This window comes from Ammospiza nelsoni, chromosome 10 (assembly GCF_027579445.1).
Source record: "Ammospiza nelsoni isolate bAmmNel1 chromosome 10, bAmmNel1.pri, whole genome shotgun sequence".
NCBI lineage: Eukaryota > Metazoa > Chordata > Aves > Passeriformes > Passerellidae > Ammospiza > Ammospiza nelsoni.
Window position 1 is genome coordinate 7,243,109 of NC_080642.1, and position 15,982 is coordinate 7,259,090.

The following is a 15,982-nucleotide window of genomic DNA, read 5'->3' on the forward strand; positions in this document are numbered from 1 at the left end:
TTTGTGAGCAGGCCTTTGGCATTGTCTCCACAACTAGCAGGTGGGTTTCCCGAGCCACGCTGCGCTCAGGTGACCATAAACACTAATGTCAGTCCTTGTGAACTTGCCTGTCACCTTGTGAAGCCATCTGTGCTTCAGGGTGTAAATTACTCTGTGCCCCTGAGTTCCACCATTCTCAGACCAAGGCAGACACAGCACTCTTGGCAGGAATCACTGAGCCATAGAATGGTTTGGGTTGAAAAGGACATTAAAGCTCATTTGATTCCAGCCCTGCCGTGGGCAGGGACACCTTCCACTCCCCCAGGTTGCTCCAAGCCCCATCAAACCTGGCCTTGAACAATTCCAGGGATGGGCCAGCCACAGCAGCTCTGAACAACATGGGCCAGGGCCTCACCACCCTCACAGAAAAGAACTCTCTCCTAATAACTGATCTAAACCTACGCTCTTTTAGTTTGGGTCCATTCCTCCTTGTCCTGTCACTACATTATCTTGTAAAAAGTCTCTAAAAAAAGGAAGGGTAGCCTTGATGCAGAAGCCCTCCATTGGTGATAATTGTCTGGCTAAAGCATCTGAAAAGACATTAAAGGAAGTATTCAAAGCGTGATTCAAAGGTGAGCCAAACAGCAATAAGTGCTGACAAATTTTTGGGAGGTGGTTTGGAGGAGCAAGGAGTTTTCAGTGAGATTTCTAACAAATATGGGCCTGTGGCAGCCTACCAACACAGACCACAGAAGACAATGGTCTTGCTACATATCTATAAATGTATTATGGGATATTTTTAGAGAAGAAAAGTTTGCTGCAGGACAGTGAAAGTCAGGCCTGATGAGGATGCACCAAAAGCGTGACTTGAAGTATTGTGCAGATTATTGCACTGATCATCCCCTGAGAACAGTCCTGCATTATTCTTAAAGTATTGAAGAAAAAAGGAACAACAATGTATGGGGGCAACAGTTTCTTAAAAATAAACAAATAGTACAGGGTTCAGTGCCTCAAGCTACCTGTGAAAAAAATACAGATGTCATGAGGAAGATCTTTTTTGCCTCTTGTCCTACCTGGCATGGTTGGCTGTGGATGCTTGTAAGAAGCACTGAATTTTATTTTTGAAGCATCAAGGATAACACAGTGTCTTGAGACAATAATTGGCAGCAAGGAGCCCCCTTCCTGCTTACCCTCTGGGATGTATGAAGTTGTGATGGCCAGTGACCTGTGTTTTGATTTTGCTGTATGTACACTTTCCCAGTCTGCAGCTCACTGATGATGTGACTGATTGTGAGAATGATGTGCTGAGTACAGTTAGTGTCTTCCTGAGGAACATGGGATGATGGGACCTTCATTACCAATGTGGGCAAGACAAAGATGCAGATAATGGAGAAAGATAACTGGGATATATGGCCATTAAGAAGAAGGGAAACTTCTATAGGCAGAAAATTCAGACTTGACATATATATATATATATATATATATATATTCCTGATTCTAGCATACATGAAGGAGACTTCTAGAAGCTGGACATGTGTAGCCAGGTGTCTTTTCAAAACAAAATCTTAGGACCAGCAGCTCACAGCACAGTGTCAGAAATGGGGATTAGCACAAAGGGATCAGTGCAGAGATGATGTAGGGCTGTGATGACAAGGAGGGAGCCTCAGCTGAGCCTCAGCTGCTTGGACAGTGTTGGGTGAGTGCCTGCAGAGGACTGAGCCTTTTGACCCCCTCAAGGGCTGTGTGCCAAGAGCCACCAATTGCAGAGTGCAGGGAGGTGACCTGGCTCAATGGGAAGGTGCAATTCTAAAGACACTACAAGCTACTAGAGAGACAGCAGAGACTACAATGGCACATCCCTGTGTGCATATAAGGGCCCCTTCCTTTCCTACCCTAAGTGAGAAGCTCCTTTTACTCACTATGTGAGAAGAAAAAATGCAACTTGCCTTGCAGGGGTTTTAAACTGACACCTGTAATTCATTGTGGCTTTGCAGTGATGAGCACCTGATAATCCTGTGTTCTCCAAGCTGAGCTTTTGTGTGAAAGAACATGAGACCATATAGTGCCTGAGAAGAAGAAAGCAAATTATTGGAAAACTGTTATTAGGTGAGCAATCAGTCCTGTTCACTAAGCAAGTGAAAAAAATGGTAATTTATAAACACATGCCTTAATGCATGTATGAAGGAAATCAAATTAAATAAATCTTGGAGCAGTTAGTTAAATTGCATACCAAAGTTTTGAATTTTTGTCATCATAAGTGTACTGTTCACATATTTTTGAGTCCAGATTTATACATAGTGTCTGAAAAGTATAAAGTTTTATATGAGTAAAGAGTATTATTTCACAATTTTCATGGAAATTCCACCCTCCTCACTTTCTCTTGCCTGATGCTGACTAAACAAATCTCCATGAGATGCTTTTGTTTGCATGGTTTCTCTCTTCTCCTGCCTGTGGAAATGTGTTCAGTAAATGCAGGAAATGCAGAACAGTTTGCCAGACCTGCTAATCCACCAGATGGTGCTGCGTGTCTGTGGATTCAGGGGGGTTTTGTTGGTGTCTCTTTTTAAAATAGCTCCAGTCAGTTATCGACTCTTCAGTTAAAGGGAATATAAAATTCCTGTCCTTATATATATATATATATATATATATATATATATATATATATATATATATATATAAGGTTGTTTTGTTTCATTTTATTTTTTAAATTATATCTCTTAAAGGTATAGAGGAACAGGAGTACTTGTAACATGAGAAACTGTTTTTCTGTTGGTATTCCTTTTGGGCTGACTTTTCACTTATGTAGACCACTGTGCCCATTTGTTCAAAAAACTTTAATCTAAAAACCACTGTTTCTGGCCTTCAAAAGAATTAAAGCTCCTCTGGTACCTGTTAAAAACAATCGTTTTTGTTTATGCCCAATCTCTTTAAACAGTTATCTGTGTGAAAATAAAGATTTCAGTTATGGATTTCTTTCTAATACATAATATTTTACTATATAAAATATGGGAAAATATTTTTTCCTGACTGAACATCTAAGCCACCCTCTGAAAAAAGACTCATTTAATGTTTTGCTGGATTATTTATAACTAACCCAGTGTAGCCAGTTGGTGTCAGTTAATCATTGCTGATAATCAATTTCCCACGTGAACCTGCAAGTGGCAGGGTGTTTGATGATGGGATGTAATGGCCCATACTGTATCTTCTCTTTCAGATGGGTGCACTAAGGCTGCTGCAAAATGGAAGAAGCAAAAACAGGAAGAGAGATTGACGGGACCACACAAGTGAGTGGGAGATCAGCACATGCAGGAAGTCTGAAGGATGGAGGATCTGGCATGATAATGACTGAAGTATTGACCAAAAGCCCAATGTGTTTATTGAAACTTGGACCTCCTGACTTGGGTAGGAGAAGCACAACGGCATGAAAAGGGAGAATTGCTCATAATTCAGGTCTGATGTCTTACCAGTTATGTTTATCACTAACCAGTGATTTATATAAATTAACAGGAATTTAATATATTGATCTTGGGGGGGGAAAAGGACAAATATGAGCCAAAATCAAATTCTTTTGAAGTCTGAGGAAGCTTAAATTTATTCTCTTTATCCTGTTCTACACTTTTTGCACAGTTGTGCTGGCAAAGGCTGCAATATTGCTGGTACGGTGCAGTGGCTTTTGTGTGCCGGAGATGGGTGAGGAGGACAAAATCCCCATCCTTTTGCTGCAAGATTCAATTGAAAAGTTACTACAGGACAGTGTGCCATAGGGTAACTCGTGTTCCTCGCAGGTGCCGGGAGGGCAGCAGCGAGAGCAGCGCCCTTGGCGGGGCAGGAGCGATTGCGGAGGGCAGAGCGGCCCCTGCGCGCCCCGCCCGGCAAAGGCGCTGCCCGGGTGTGCCTGCTCCCAACGCTGCTCAGAAAACGTTCGTGTAAAACCATTACCAGGTTTTATTTAATAACCTCCTAACCCTCTCTCTCTCTCCTCCTCCTCCCCTCTGTTCCTCTAATGCCTTTTACAGCTCTTGCTGCACAGCGTGAAGCCTCAGAGCTGTATTCATCAATGACTCACACCCTTGCTTAGGGGCCAATTTTCATGGAAGCTATACAGGAAAATTTTGAAATGCACCTATCTCATGCAGGGCACAAGATGATTTCTCTATTCATTACTATTCCAAAAGGACTTGTTGTCCTTTGGAAATGTTCACATATTACTTACATTTGTGTGTGGGTGCATACATGTGCAGAGCTAACTTGCCTTTAGATTTGAGTGGTCGAAAAATAAAAATGTATTGTTATTATCATTGACACCAGTCAGCTGAAGGGTAACTGAGGGCCTGCTTGTACTCAGTGAAAGCAGACAAATGCAAAGGAAAATGCAGCATTGTGCATTAGGGGAGCAAATTCTACAGACTCAAGCACAAAACTTGTTAAAAATCACCCTTTTGTTTGATGCTATAAGTAGCGGCTTTCTGAGGAATTTGGAAGTAAAGCTAAGGACTTACTCTGAGAAACAAAACTGCAGCTCTGAAAGATTTCTGTATTGATCAAGGTTTTACCTTTCGAAAACTCTCCAAGAAAACATGCTCATTTCCCTTAAGACACCATGAGTTAACTCAAGTTTTAACTTTGAGGGGAAAGAGAGATAAAATCATAGAAATTATTATCCAAAATGACCTTTCAATTTAAAACCCATTTGACAGAAGGGGAATCATTACTGCAGAATTGCCAGGCATAGACTAATTGCGTTCTCAGGGGTTGCTAATTATATCCAAAATTACTTTAAACAATTTTGGGGAAGAGTCTGAGACTCAGTGCTTAGCATAAAGCAGTTTATTTACGCATGTACAAAGTAGCTTACATCCCTAAAGGATTAAAGCAATTTCAACATTTTACTGTAAGTTGTTGCAAAAATTGTGTCATGCAATGATGAATCAGAAGTGGTACGAAAAAAAGAGGGCAAAATATACTTTTGCTTTTCCTAATTTTTCCAACAGGCATTTCAAATTGTAATTCTAAAAATAGCTTTTTCCTTCACTTTGTTTCTTAAACAAAATGGAAAAATCTCTTTCTGCAAATCAGGCCCATCCACTGACATTAATTTCTACCTTCTGTCTATGCAGGTAAGTTCCTCAACAATGTGTTAAAAATCAGATTTGGGTTTTCCTTATTTGTTGTTGTTTTGCTGAATTAATTTTGCTAACAAAACTTTCTGCTTAACAGATGAGCTTTTTCTATGGCCTAACAAGAGAGAATTGTCTTACAGGAATGCACAGAATTTCCAAGCTCCACATGTATGTTACATAGATCAGAAAAATTCACGGCTCATTCAGACCCAAAAAATAGCAATGAGTCCTGTGAAGGCAGTAGTGTGATCCTTGTTTTAGAGATGACAAAACAGAGGCATGAAGAGGCTAAGTAAATTCCCCCATATTGCCCAGAATACCAAGTAGGAAATTGGAATTGTTTTATTTGTAATTATTTTTAATTTTTTATTTATTTTATTTTACTTCCAGGCACAGCTTTAGCACCTCTGGGGAAGTAATGGCTGTTCTGTTTACAATGGGCAGCCTGAATCCAGTTCTTCCTTCCCAAAGTGCATTTGTGCTGCAGAGAATATGTAGGGATTGTGAATGTACTCCTAAGTAGCATTCCACAGTTGAACTAATTGCCAGGCCAAGCGAGGGACCACAGTAAATGGGTGAATAATTTGATCCAAGATGGATTTGTACTCTACCAACACAGCCTGAAATCTTCTAATGCTTTTGGATTTGACTGTGAGCTGTTCATTGTTGTTTGAGCCTGTTCTTTTCTATTACCATATTTTCTCTGGATATCATTTCTGTGTACCTTATCTTTGTATAAAAGGCCACATCTTTACCATATTTCCAGGGAGTAGTCAGTAGAGGCATACAAAATTTATTGCTGTAGACCAAAATATGACAGATAAAGGTAGTGCATTACAAAGTTCTTGCCCTCAATCATGCAGAAGGCTCTCTATGCCTCTGTGAGCAGTGGCACAAGTGTGGCTGCACTGTAATGGGAGAGGGGTTAACAGCAAACCAAGACATTTTCTGCAGCAAAAAGAGATGGAATCTTCTCTAAGCAATTACCTTTTATGTAATAAACAATGTCAGTGGTCAATAGAGGGAGTTTTCTTACTCTAATCCCCTTTCATTTAGCTTAAAATAGAAGTGCTATTAGTTTGACTAGCAGGTTGGTGTATCATGAAGCCTGGTCATACCTGGTTGCATGTTAAATTTAACTGCTAGCAGAAACGTTCCTCCAGTAGCTTTTGTCTATGCTTTCCTTGAATAAAATACAGTAATACATGCTGGAGCTTCAGTGGTGTTAGATGCTTTTGTCAGATGTGTCTATTGATATGTTGCAGCCTTTTGGAATACAGAGTGCATTGCTTTTTTATTACAGATTTCATTGGCATCATAAAGTTGTGAGTAGCTTTTCCTGTACTTTTAGCTTGTATTGGCTCTGAAAATCCAGCTCTAATTACTAATGGATACTTTCAAAAATCATTTATTTCTGGTAAAGGATGCACATAATCTGTTATCATTAGATATCTGCTGGCAGTAGATACAGCACAGCTTGTGCTTTGGCTAACCCTTGAAGGAGGGGAAGGTTTGATAAATGAGAAAAGCCAAAAGCTTTTGTGCTTATATGTGCTTAAGGTAATGAGGAATTTAAAGATTGCAACAGCATATCTGTCCTTCAATGGATGTGATGTTCCTCAAGGATGCAGTGAGATGTGACAGAATGGTCACACAGCTGAGTAGCCCTCAGCTCAGTTACAGGACACACAAAACCAGAGCTTCAAGGCACCATGTTTCCTTTGTGTTACATACATCACCTCTGTCTGCTGTCCTTTCTAGTGGAGTGCAGCTACTGTGATCTCTTTCCTGACCATCAGTTTTCTTGTATCTTCTTTTTTGCTTCAAAAATATGTTTATTTGAAGGAGAGTTGAAGTAAAAAATAAAAATGCAGCTCAAAATTAGAAATAAAGGAAGTTAGTTCTACTTAATATTATGAAAGGTTATACACAAAAGCAGTGAAAACTGCAAAGCTTTTAAAATTTCTTTTAGTGTTGTTTTAATTTTGTGTTCATTCTTGTTTTTATCATCTTCTTTACAAAGAGTGTCATGGTACAGCAAGGCTGGTGCCTTGGAAGGCCAGAGGTCTTGCAGTTAGAGAAGGGTGATCAAAGAGAAGAGCCTGAGCCTGACCTCAGCCACAGCCATTCCCAGCTCTTTGCTGAAATCTCAAGCAACTGCAATTTCTTCTGTTCCCTACTTGTGTTTGTGAATTCTCAGTGTTTGAATCCCACTGCTTCTGGCTTGTAAAATTCTGTGTTTGTAGCAAGTTTCTTCATTTGCTTTCTGGTTTTGTCACTACTGAAGGAATCAGAACACTTTTAGTTGTTTATTCCTTAGCAGTTCTGTATTTTGTATTTTGGAGGGAAATTGGCCTTTCTCCTGCCAGCATCCATGGAGCCAGAGAACACCCCAGAGTTGTCAAGGCAACAGATTTTGCTTGGGGAGCTGCAGAAGAGAAAGGGACAGGAACATCCTCAGGGCTTTTGTTGCAGGGCACAGAAACAGGTGTGGTCCTTCACTGCAAACACCATCCATGGGTGGCTCAGGGAAAGTAGAAGTTACAGTAACATAGTGAGGTGGAGCTTCTGAGAGCAGCATCCTGATGTGCACCCTGGTCTGGAAGCACAGGCACACTCTGGGCTTCTCTTCAGTGTGTTTGTTCTGCTGGGCAAGGCCCTACTGAAATAGTGGCATAAATCAAGTGGGTTTAGGCTTTTGGATGGGAAAGGGAGCTTGGTTCTCTTTACTACCAAAAATTTTTAGCAAGCAAAGCTTTCTATTTAAAAATTTTATCACTATTCAGTGCTCTAGAAGGGTGCTTATTGTTCTAATTACTAACTGGATTCCTGTGGTGATCTTGCTTGCCTCTGCTGAGAGATTTGCTTCTCATGCTGGCCAAACCTTACAGTGAACAAGATCCTTAGCTAGAATAAGGCACAGGGCTCACCTGAACCAACAGACCTGTGCTAAAATTTACCTGGTGCGCACTGTGAGCTGCATGATTCCAACACAGAAAACGCCATTGTAAAAGCCTAGAATGCACAGAACCTAACAGAAGTTCCTTCATTCTGTCCCAAGGACAAGATCCAAGGATTCTGTCTGCATTGTACTAGACCTGGTATTTCTTCTGCTCCAACAGCCAGCAGTTAGAAAATCTTACACCTGTATGTTATATTGGAACACTCAATGCATATTTCTATGGAGGCATGAAAAATTATGCATTTCCCATTAAACATACAATGAAGCTATCAAGGGTTTCACAGAGTATTTTGTATGGGGAGATCAGATGGCCCCAAGACTTGTTGCTGTGCTTGGTATTTGGCATGCAGTGTCACCCCCTTCATGCAGTAGCTGCTTGATACCTCTGAAGTGCATATTTGCTGTCATGTAACTGCTATGTGCATAGTAAAATGCTATATAGGACAGAGCATAATCTTGTTTGATATTATGATCCTGTAATTTACTTTAAAAAGATTAATCTTGTAAATACTTTAAAGTTATATTAGTAGTTGCAGTAAGCTGTTTAAGATGTGTGAAGCAGTATTATTTATATTTATAGCCAGTGACCTTGATACCTTCTACTCAGAGTTGAGATATTTTTATGACTTTGTTTCTTTATTTTCTTGGTCTTCGTTAAAAAAGAAAAGCACTCCCAAAAATTAAACAAAAACACTGTTAGATTTTTGATTTTCAAAAGATCTCCCAAACTTTCATAAACTATGATCCATGGAGGTTTTGGAGGTTATTTGAACACTTATTGCCATTTCATGTAGTCATTTAAGTCATTAGGGTGTGAGTAATGTACACTTAGAGAGACAGGACATTATCTATGTATTAGCCTCTTTGAAGTGCATTTTATTTTTGTATCAGTCATTTCAGGAAAAGGTTCTGAGCCTAAGAACACAGATGAAAATATATACAATCCCTTTAAAAGGTGGAATATTTGAATTTAGCTTGCAACATAGTTGCATGAAATTATCACTCCTGTCATGTCAGCTGAAATATCAGAAATCCTATTTCTAATCCCTTCCATGTAATGTGGCACAGGGACACAGATACGTATCAGCCACAAAGGGAGCCAGCACAGCCTTTCCAACAGACTCTGCAGGCTGCCTACGATTCAATTCCCCTTCTCCAGCCTCCCCACCCACTGGTTGAGCCTCTTGTTGCCCTTCCAACACCTAATGCACTCCTGACACAATGGAGGGAGGGCAGGAGCAGTGTGGTGAAAAATCAGACGCTGCAGACAAAAACTTGACAGACTTTCTTCCTCCCAGTGCCACAATATGAACTGGCCAAGTGAAAAGTGATGGCCATTATCCTGTCTCACTGAATGGCTTAAGTGACTTACAGCCACATGCAGGGAAGGTTCTTTGGACTATTTCCATGGGGGTTTTTAATTTAATTTGCATGATTAGATGTACAAGGTAGGTTTTACAGTTTGAGGCAGCTTCATTTCCCTCTGACTCCTATGTAAAGTAAGGATAATTTCACTGAAGCCATTGGAGTAACTTCATTATCAAATGGATGTTGGGAGAGCACTTTGACAGTCCTTAGGCAGCTTTCCAGTCATTGCTCCTCAATACTCACCACAAGCTCCTGTTCACATCTTCTCTGAGGCTGGGGGTTCTGGGCAGGCTGGGCTCTCACCCAGCACCGCACATCTCAGGTAAGATGGCTCCTGATGGATTGCTCCATCAGGACATAACCCGAGTCAACAGCCAGCAGTCTCATGCACCCAAAAAACTTCTGCATTGACAACAATCCTGAAAATGAAGGTGTTCTGTAAGCACAGTGTTGGATTTACAACTGTACAAATGCTGCCTCAGGTTCACTTGAATGCTTTGTCTTTGACAGTCCAGGCTGGTACCTCTATCCTGGGATGCTGGACATGCATCTCTTTCCTTTTTGTTTTGTCACAAATACTGACTTGAGATACTTTCCTCTCTGAAAGTTTTGCTAAAATGAATAAACTCCAGGGAAAAGTTTCAATTCAGAGAACTGATTTCTTGAAGGATTCCCAGCAAGTTCTTAACAAAAGCTCTGACAAAAGCAACTTCTCCCTGCCTCCCTGTCCAGTGACTCCTGCTAACTCAAAAGCATATCCATGGCCTTGAGAGGAGCAGCTGTAAGAGCAGAAGCAGCCAGAGGCTAAATGTAAGCAGAGGGAAATGGACCAAAATCTGTGTACTTCTGTAATTGTTGTATCACATGGGAACTTGGGGCACCAAGCCTGGCTGTTCCCTGGTTCCCTGGTGTGTGCTACAGCTTCTGGAGCCTGGCCTGACCAGTAAATCCTTTAATTATTTACAATTGGGCCATGCTTTTATTCATGTCCAAAAGCAGGAGAAGGCTGCTGGGACCCACCCACCAATGCTGTCAGTGTGTAGAGCTGTTAGAAAGCACACATGGAGCAGCCAGGAAGTGTGATTTGAGAGGCAACAAAAGATGCTGCTTGTCTTGTATTTATCCCTAAAGTACATAAGATACTGTAAATAATGACAAGCCAAAAAAAAAAAAGACTGTTGCAAGTGCAACATACTAGAAACGGCTTTTTTCCCTTTGCAGAGGAAATGCATTTAGCAATCTCTTCCCATTTATTATTTCTGATGGAAGCAAAATCTTACCACATAATAAGACAATATTTCATATACCTGAATCCACGTTCATCCTCCCACCAGCATCATCCTCCATCCTTTCTCCCTTCCTTTTCTTTTTTTTTGGAATTTGTGGTTAGGCAGTACTTGTAGTAAAATAATAATATTTTATGATTACTTGCAGAAAATCAAATAATAATGTGTACTATTTTTAATTTTTTTCACCTTTGTTCTGATGTGCTAAAATCATGATTTTGGCAGTTGAGCACTCTGTTGATAAAACCTGAAATACATGACAATATGAGTGAAATTCATTATCAAGCAAAGAGTGTAGTGAACTTTGCAGCAAATCATCACAAAGTAATCTTGCTTTTCTCTCTGGTCTAACTCTAAATGTGATTTGCACTCTTATGGAAAGGACTTTGTGCTAGTTTTGATGTTACATACAAATAGTCTTGCTTTGTAAAATTCCCATTATGCCTGTTTACATTGAGCAGCAGTGCCATTGATGCAAGCTGTACTGATTGGAAAGCAGAAGTCGTTAATGCTAAACCCCTTCAAAGTTTTTCATAAATTTGTGGCATTTTTCCAGCGTTGCTCACAAAACAGCATAGAGCTGCTGGAAGGAAATGCTCCAGCTGCAGGGATAAGAGAAGCCAAAAAGTAACATCCAAATAGAAATTATCCAGTTCGTGATTTCACTTTGATCACCAGATGTTTGCCATGTGACTGAGAACACAAGAGAGGAGAATGTGATGCTGTGGTACTTAGCTTAAATCTAACACAAGGGCTCATAGCTCAGCAATAGATACACACAAACAGTTATTGGCTTTTTCCATCTTTTGAGAAATTCCTTGCTTTTAATATTGATTACAGAAAACTATGTCCTCATGCCAAGTTCTGGTTTGGTTTTTCAATTCTTTAAGTTCTGAAAGACTGTGGAAGCAGAGCAAGATTCACTCCAGATTAATGGTACAGTTTACTCTGGTTTGGTTGGTAATTTGTCTCTATGAAGACTGGCTAGCGATGTTAGCAAATCATAAAGAGCATTATTCCCCACCTCTAAGGGTTTCACATTTAGATTTGAATCATTTTCCTAGTTTTAACACTAGCAATCATTTGATTTAGCTGCCACCAATACAATGTACTTCTGGTTTAGCTTGCTCCGGAACTACAGCCTCAATTCTAGATTGAAAAAGTATAACAATTCTTTCTTTCCTAACATTTTGAATGATAATTCTTCCTTTTCCAACATTTTAACCAAATTCTCTTTTTAGATTTTAAGTTCTGCCGATCAAAGACTGTCTTTTAGTGACTTGCACTGTGACAACCACAGTGGATCCCCACATTTAGATATCAAGACAGTGCAGGTACAAAACCACCACAGAGCCTTTTTGATTGTTAACCTTCTACCTCCCCTTTTTGTGTTGTGCTTCAAATGTATCCGGCTTCACTGAAAACAGATTAAATTCTCTGTCATTTGCTTCCAGCCCAATATTTATCATTATATACAATATAATGTGAATTTTTAATTAAGTCAGCTTTATTTCTCATTTGTGCAACAGCATAGATTTCATTAACTATATAAATTCTCACTTTTCATTACATGAAAGTTTCTTAGTTGTGAACTTCCTTGACCTACTTGGCCGTCCTAACAGTGAATAACATTGATTTTCTTTATCTATTAACCTCTGAAATGTGTGATATTGACTTGCAACATAGGTTTTAATGTAAGATGAAATAATGCCACTTATTATTTTAGAATCTGGGGAAAAAAGAATTTCATAATAGGTTCTTTTATGTGAAACAAAGTGTTCTTAACATTTTTAGCAATTTCTGAATGTACTGTCTCCACCTTTCCCTACAGTGTTTTGCATACGTCTGGGATTTCTGGGTCTGTTTCTCACAGCAGTGTTGAGAAAATTTCATGCTTTCACATTTTTTAGCTGTAATACTATTTACTTTGAAGAGAACTGAATATCCTCTAGTATTCTGCCAGGTCCCTCTCCACACTGACTTCCACACTGAGGTAGTTTTATTTGATCCTTTTATGTGAAAGATTAAATTTCCTTGTGTTGTATGGTGAGATACCATTGCTTATTTTCAGGGAATTATCTCATGGAATGTTCTGTGTTCCAAATGATTTGCACCCAAATCCAAAATTCCAGAAGCCTTTGTTTCAGTAGCAGATTTGCTCTTGCAGTCCCAGGGAAGTTCCAGTTCCATTCCCCAATATTTACTCCATCTTCCATTAAGGAGTTAACGCCTTAATTCTTACTTAGAAAAAAACCCAAGTAATTATAGTTATTAATATTCCAAAGATAGATGGATAAACTTACATTGAGTCAATTGCTGGGAGGGAATTGACTGAGAAATTTTGAGTGTTCATTGGTTTTCAGGTATATGAGCTTAAACTGAACTCTGGGGCATTTATTCCAAAACTTTATGCAATTTTGTAATTCTTGACTTTCTGAAATGTTCATTTAATTTACTGTATAAATGCCATAAGTATTTCAGAGCCTGAGCACACTTTCTATGTTCAGACAAATATCCACTGTCTCCAATGAGGAATTTTACATTGTGATGGGAGTTTTGACTGAGGAGAGGAAGCTGGATCAGTCCCACATGTTGTAGAGACTTAAAATCAGGAATTAATATGCAGCAGAGCTATGACAGTGGCTTTAATTCTACTCACATTAATTTTCACTGTTATTATTAATTAAACCCTGAAAATCAGGGATTTAATGGAAACTCTGACAGACCTTTAATTATAGCATTTCAACAGACTTATAGTATAGGATGTCCTCTACTAGCTCACAGGACATTCTGTACTTGAGAGGGTATAAAAAGAAGTCATAGTTTTTGGTGTACTTTATGTTCAAAACATTTTTTAATTCTTGATAGGCTTTTACTCATTGCTGTCTGCTGCATCTGGCTAAGTTACACAGAGTGAATACTTTAACTGTTGTGTTCAAGAACAGTTTGAAAACAGAATTTTTAAATGCTTTTAATGCAATTGCTCATTATTGTTCAAAACCATCTGTCATTGTGTTAGCAGAATGGGTTTCTCACCAGCTATTTGTGTAGCAGAGTGCATTATGCTCATGAATACGTCTGCAACTGAAATTATTTGGATTGCAAATTTCTGACAGGAAAAACAACCTTTTTTCTCCCCTGTTTGTGTGGCATCTACCATAGTGGGGTCCAGACCAGAATTCCTATGTGTACCCCTAATATAAGCTATAAATTCCAGTCATTCATCCCACATGATTTGTACCAGGGTGTCTCAAATCTTTGCATTGTGTGTCCCACTGAGGCCTCATGATGAGCCTTGGCTGTGCAGGGTGAGTTCCAGCAAAGTCATTCACAGGTATGGAATTGCCAGGAGGGAGAGGGAACTGTCACATACTGTGGGCAGCAGTGTTCTGTAATGTTTCCTACATCACATTTCGATTTGTCCAAGCATACAGCCATATAATGAGCATTTTTGTGTGTGAAAAACAGTATTATACCCTACTAGCTAATTTTTACAATTTTACCATGAATTTTGCAACGTATACTTTCTGACAAAGAATGTTCCTGGATTCACAGGGATCCCTGATAATTGAAAATGTCATTGAAGAGTGGAGAGAAATAGATGTAAAGCTCTAACACTGGAAGAGGTACAGTCTAAAAATGAAGGAGGTGCAGTCTAAAAATCTCAGTATCAGAGACAGGTTTTAAGCATTTGTAGATATTTGCAATAATTATAGATAAAACAATAAATGATTTTGAAGAAGCTGAGTAATGAGTTTTCAAATATTTTTGATATTGATAAAAACTGGTGTTTAATCAATTAGCCACCTGTTCTCTTGATTAGATAGCCAAACTATAAGAAACAAGTAAAAAAAATGTGTATGTTCTAAAATTAATAGGGAAAGGAGTTTGAGGAAGTTCCATAATAGAAAGGATTTCAACTTTTTTTGACTAATTCTGATTAGTGCACTTTTATAGATCTACATAAGAAGGAATGTGAGTCACTGAATAAAACCAATGCTTTACTCTGCATTGAAAACCACTGCTGAGAGGAAATGCTCCTAAGAACTAAAAACTTCTGGATTACCTCAGGGGTGATAAACACATGAGTGGCTGTGATCAGTTGTTCTCTGACATCCCAGTCCCATGCACTCTGATTGGCTTTTCTCACATGATTACCCTGAGTGAGGCAAATTTTACTGATGTGAATAAAACCTAAATAGACACATGAAGGCACACATGCCCGTTCTCTTCTCCACAGGCATTGGAGAAGTGGCTTAAAATTCACCTGAAATTCTTGAGTGCTGGCCCAGGGGCTCCCATCAGCAGATTGGGATTGCCAGGTCCAGAAACCCAAGAGGGATCACAGCACTCTGTGCCACCTGCCTGAGGGAGAACCCAGTGCTGAGCACCTCCTGCTGCCCTGTGTTCACATCACATTTAGAACCAGAATCCAAATTTACACAAACAAACTATTCATTTGATTCTTTTCTTCTCTCTTCAGCTTTGTAATGAACCCAGCAGAGTTTCAGAGCTCTGCAGTTTGTTTGCAATCTATGACTATTTTTACCCCCACTGATGGTTTTTCATTCTGCTGTCTATCCATAGCCTTTTTTTAATGAATGAACATTTAAAATACCTCATTGCAAAACAATTTGTTCTTAACTGAAAGCCAAATGTTCTCTCTGCTTTTATTATTTCACTCTGGCATTTATTCAGCCATCTTCTCAATCAGATAAGGAACCTCAGTTCTCAGAAAATTAACCTTACCAAAAGAGGATGGTTTTCTCTGGGTGAACTGAAATATGGAGGTAGAGGAAGAGCAGGAGGGCTCCCCACGATGGCAGGGAGCTGTTGGGTTTTCAGTGCTGTAGTGTGAAACGACAGCATGAGATCTGGCCAGCATTGTGTGTCTCTAGTCCCTTCTGAGAAGGCAGTGTGAAATAAAATAATGCCTATGGCAGAAAACAAATAAATATGCATTTTATGTAAATTTAGGGGAAGAAAGTCCTCCAAAATAATTGTTTTGAGTAATTAGGAAAGCTGCTTTAGTGTAAGGACTACAGAGACTTCTTCTTAGCAGGACCACAACATTGCCTTCCTGGGTTTAGCCAAGCACTGGGGATGTCAGCTCTGGGCTGAGCTGTTGTTAGAATTGGGAAATTGCCTGCTGTGTGGATGGGCTTAATGCACTATTATACGGTGTGGATGCAAATTTAATGGGCTTGAAAATAGAGAAATTGAGCCTGAAACCTGTGGGGCATGTCCTTGGCCCAAACTAACCCACA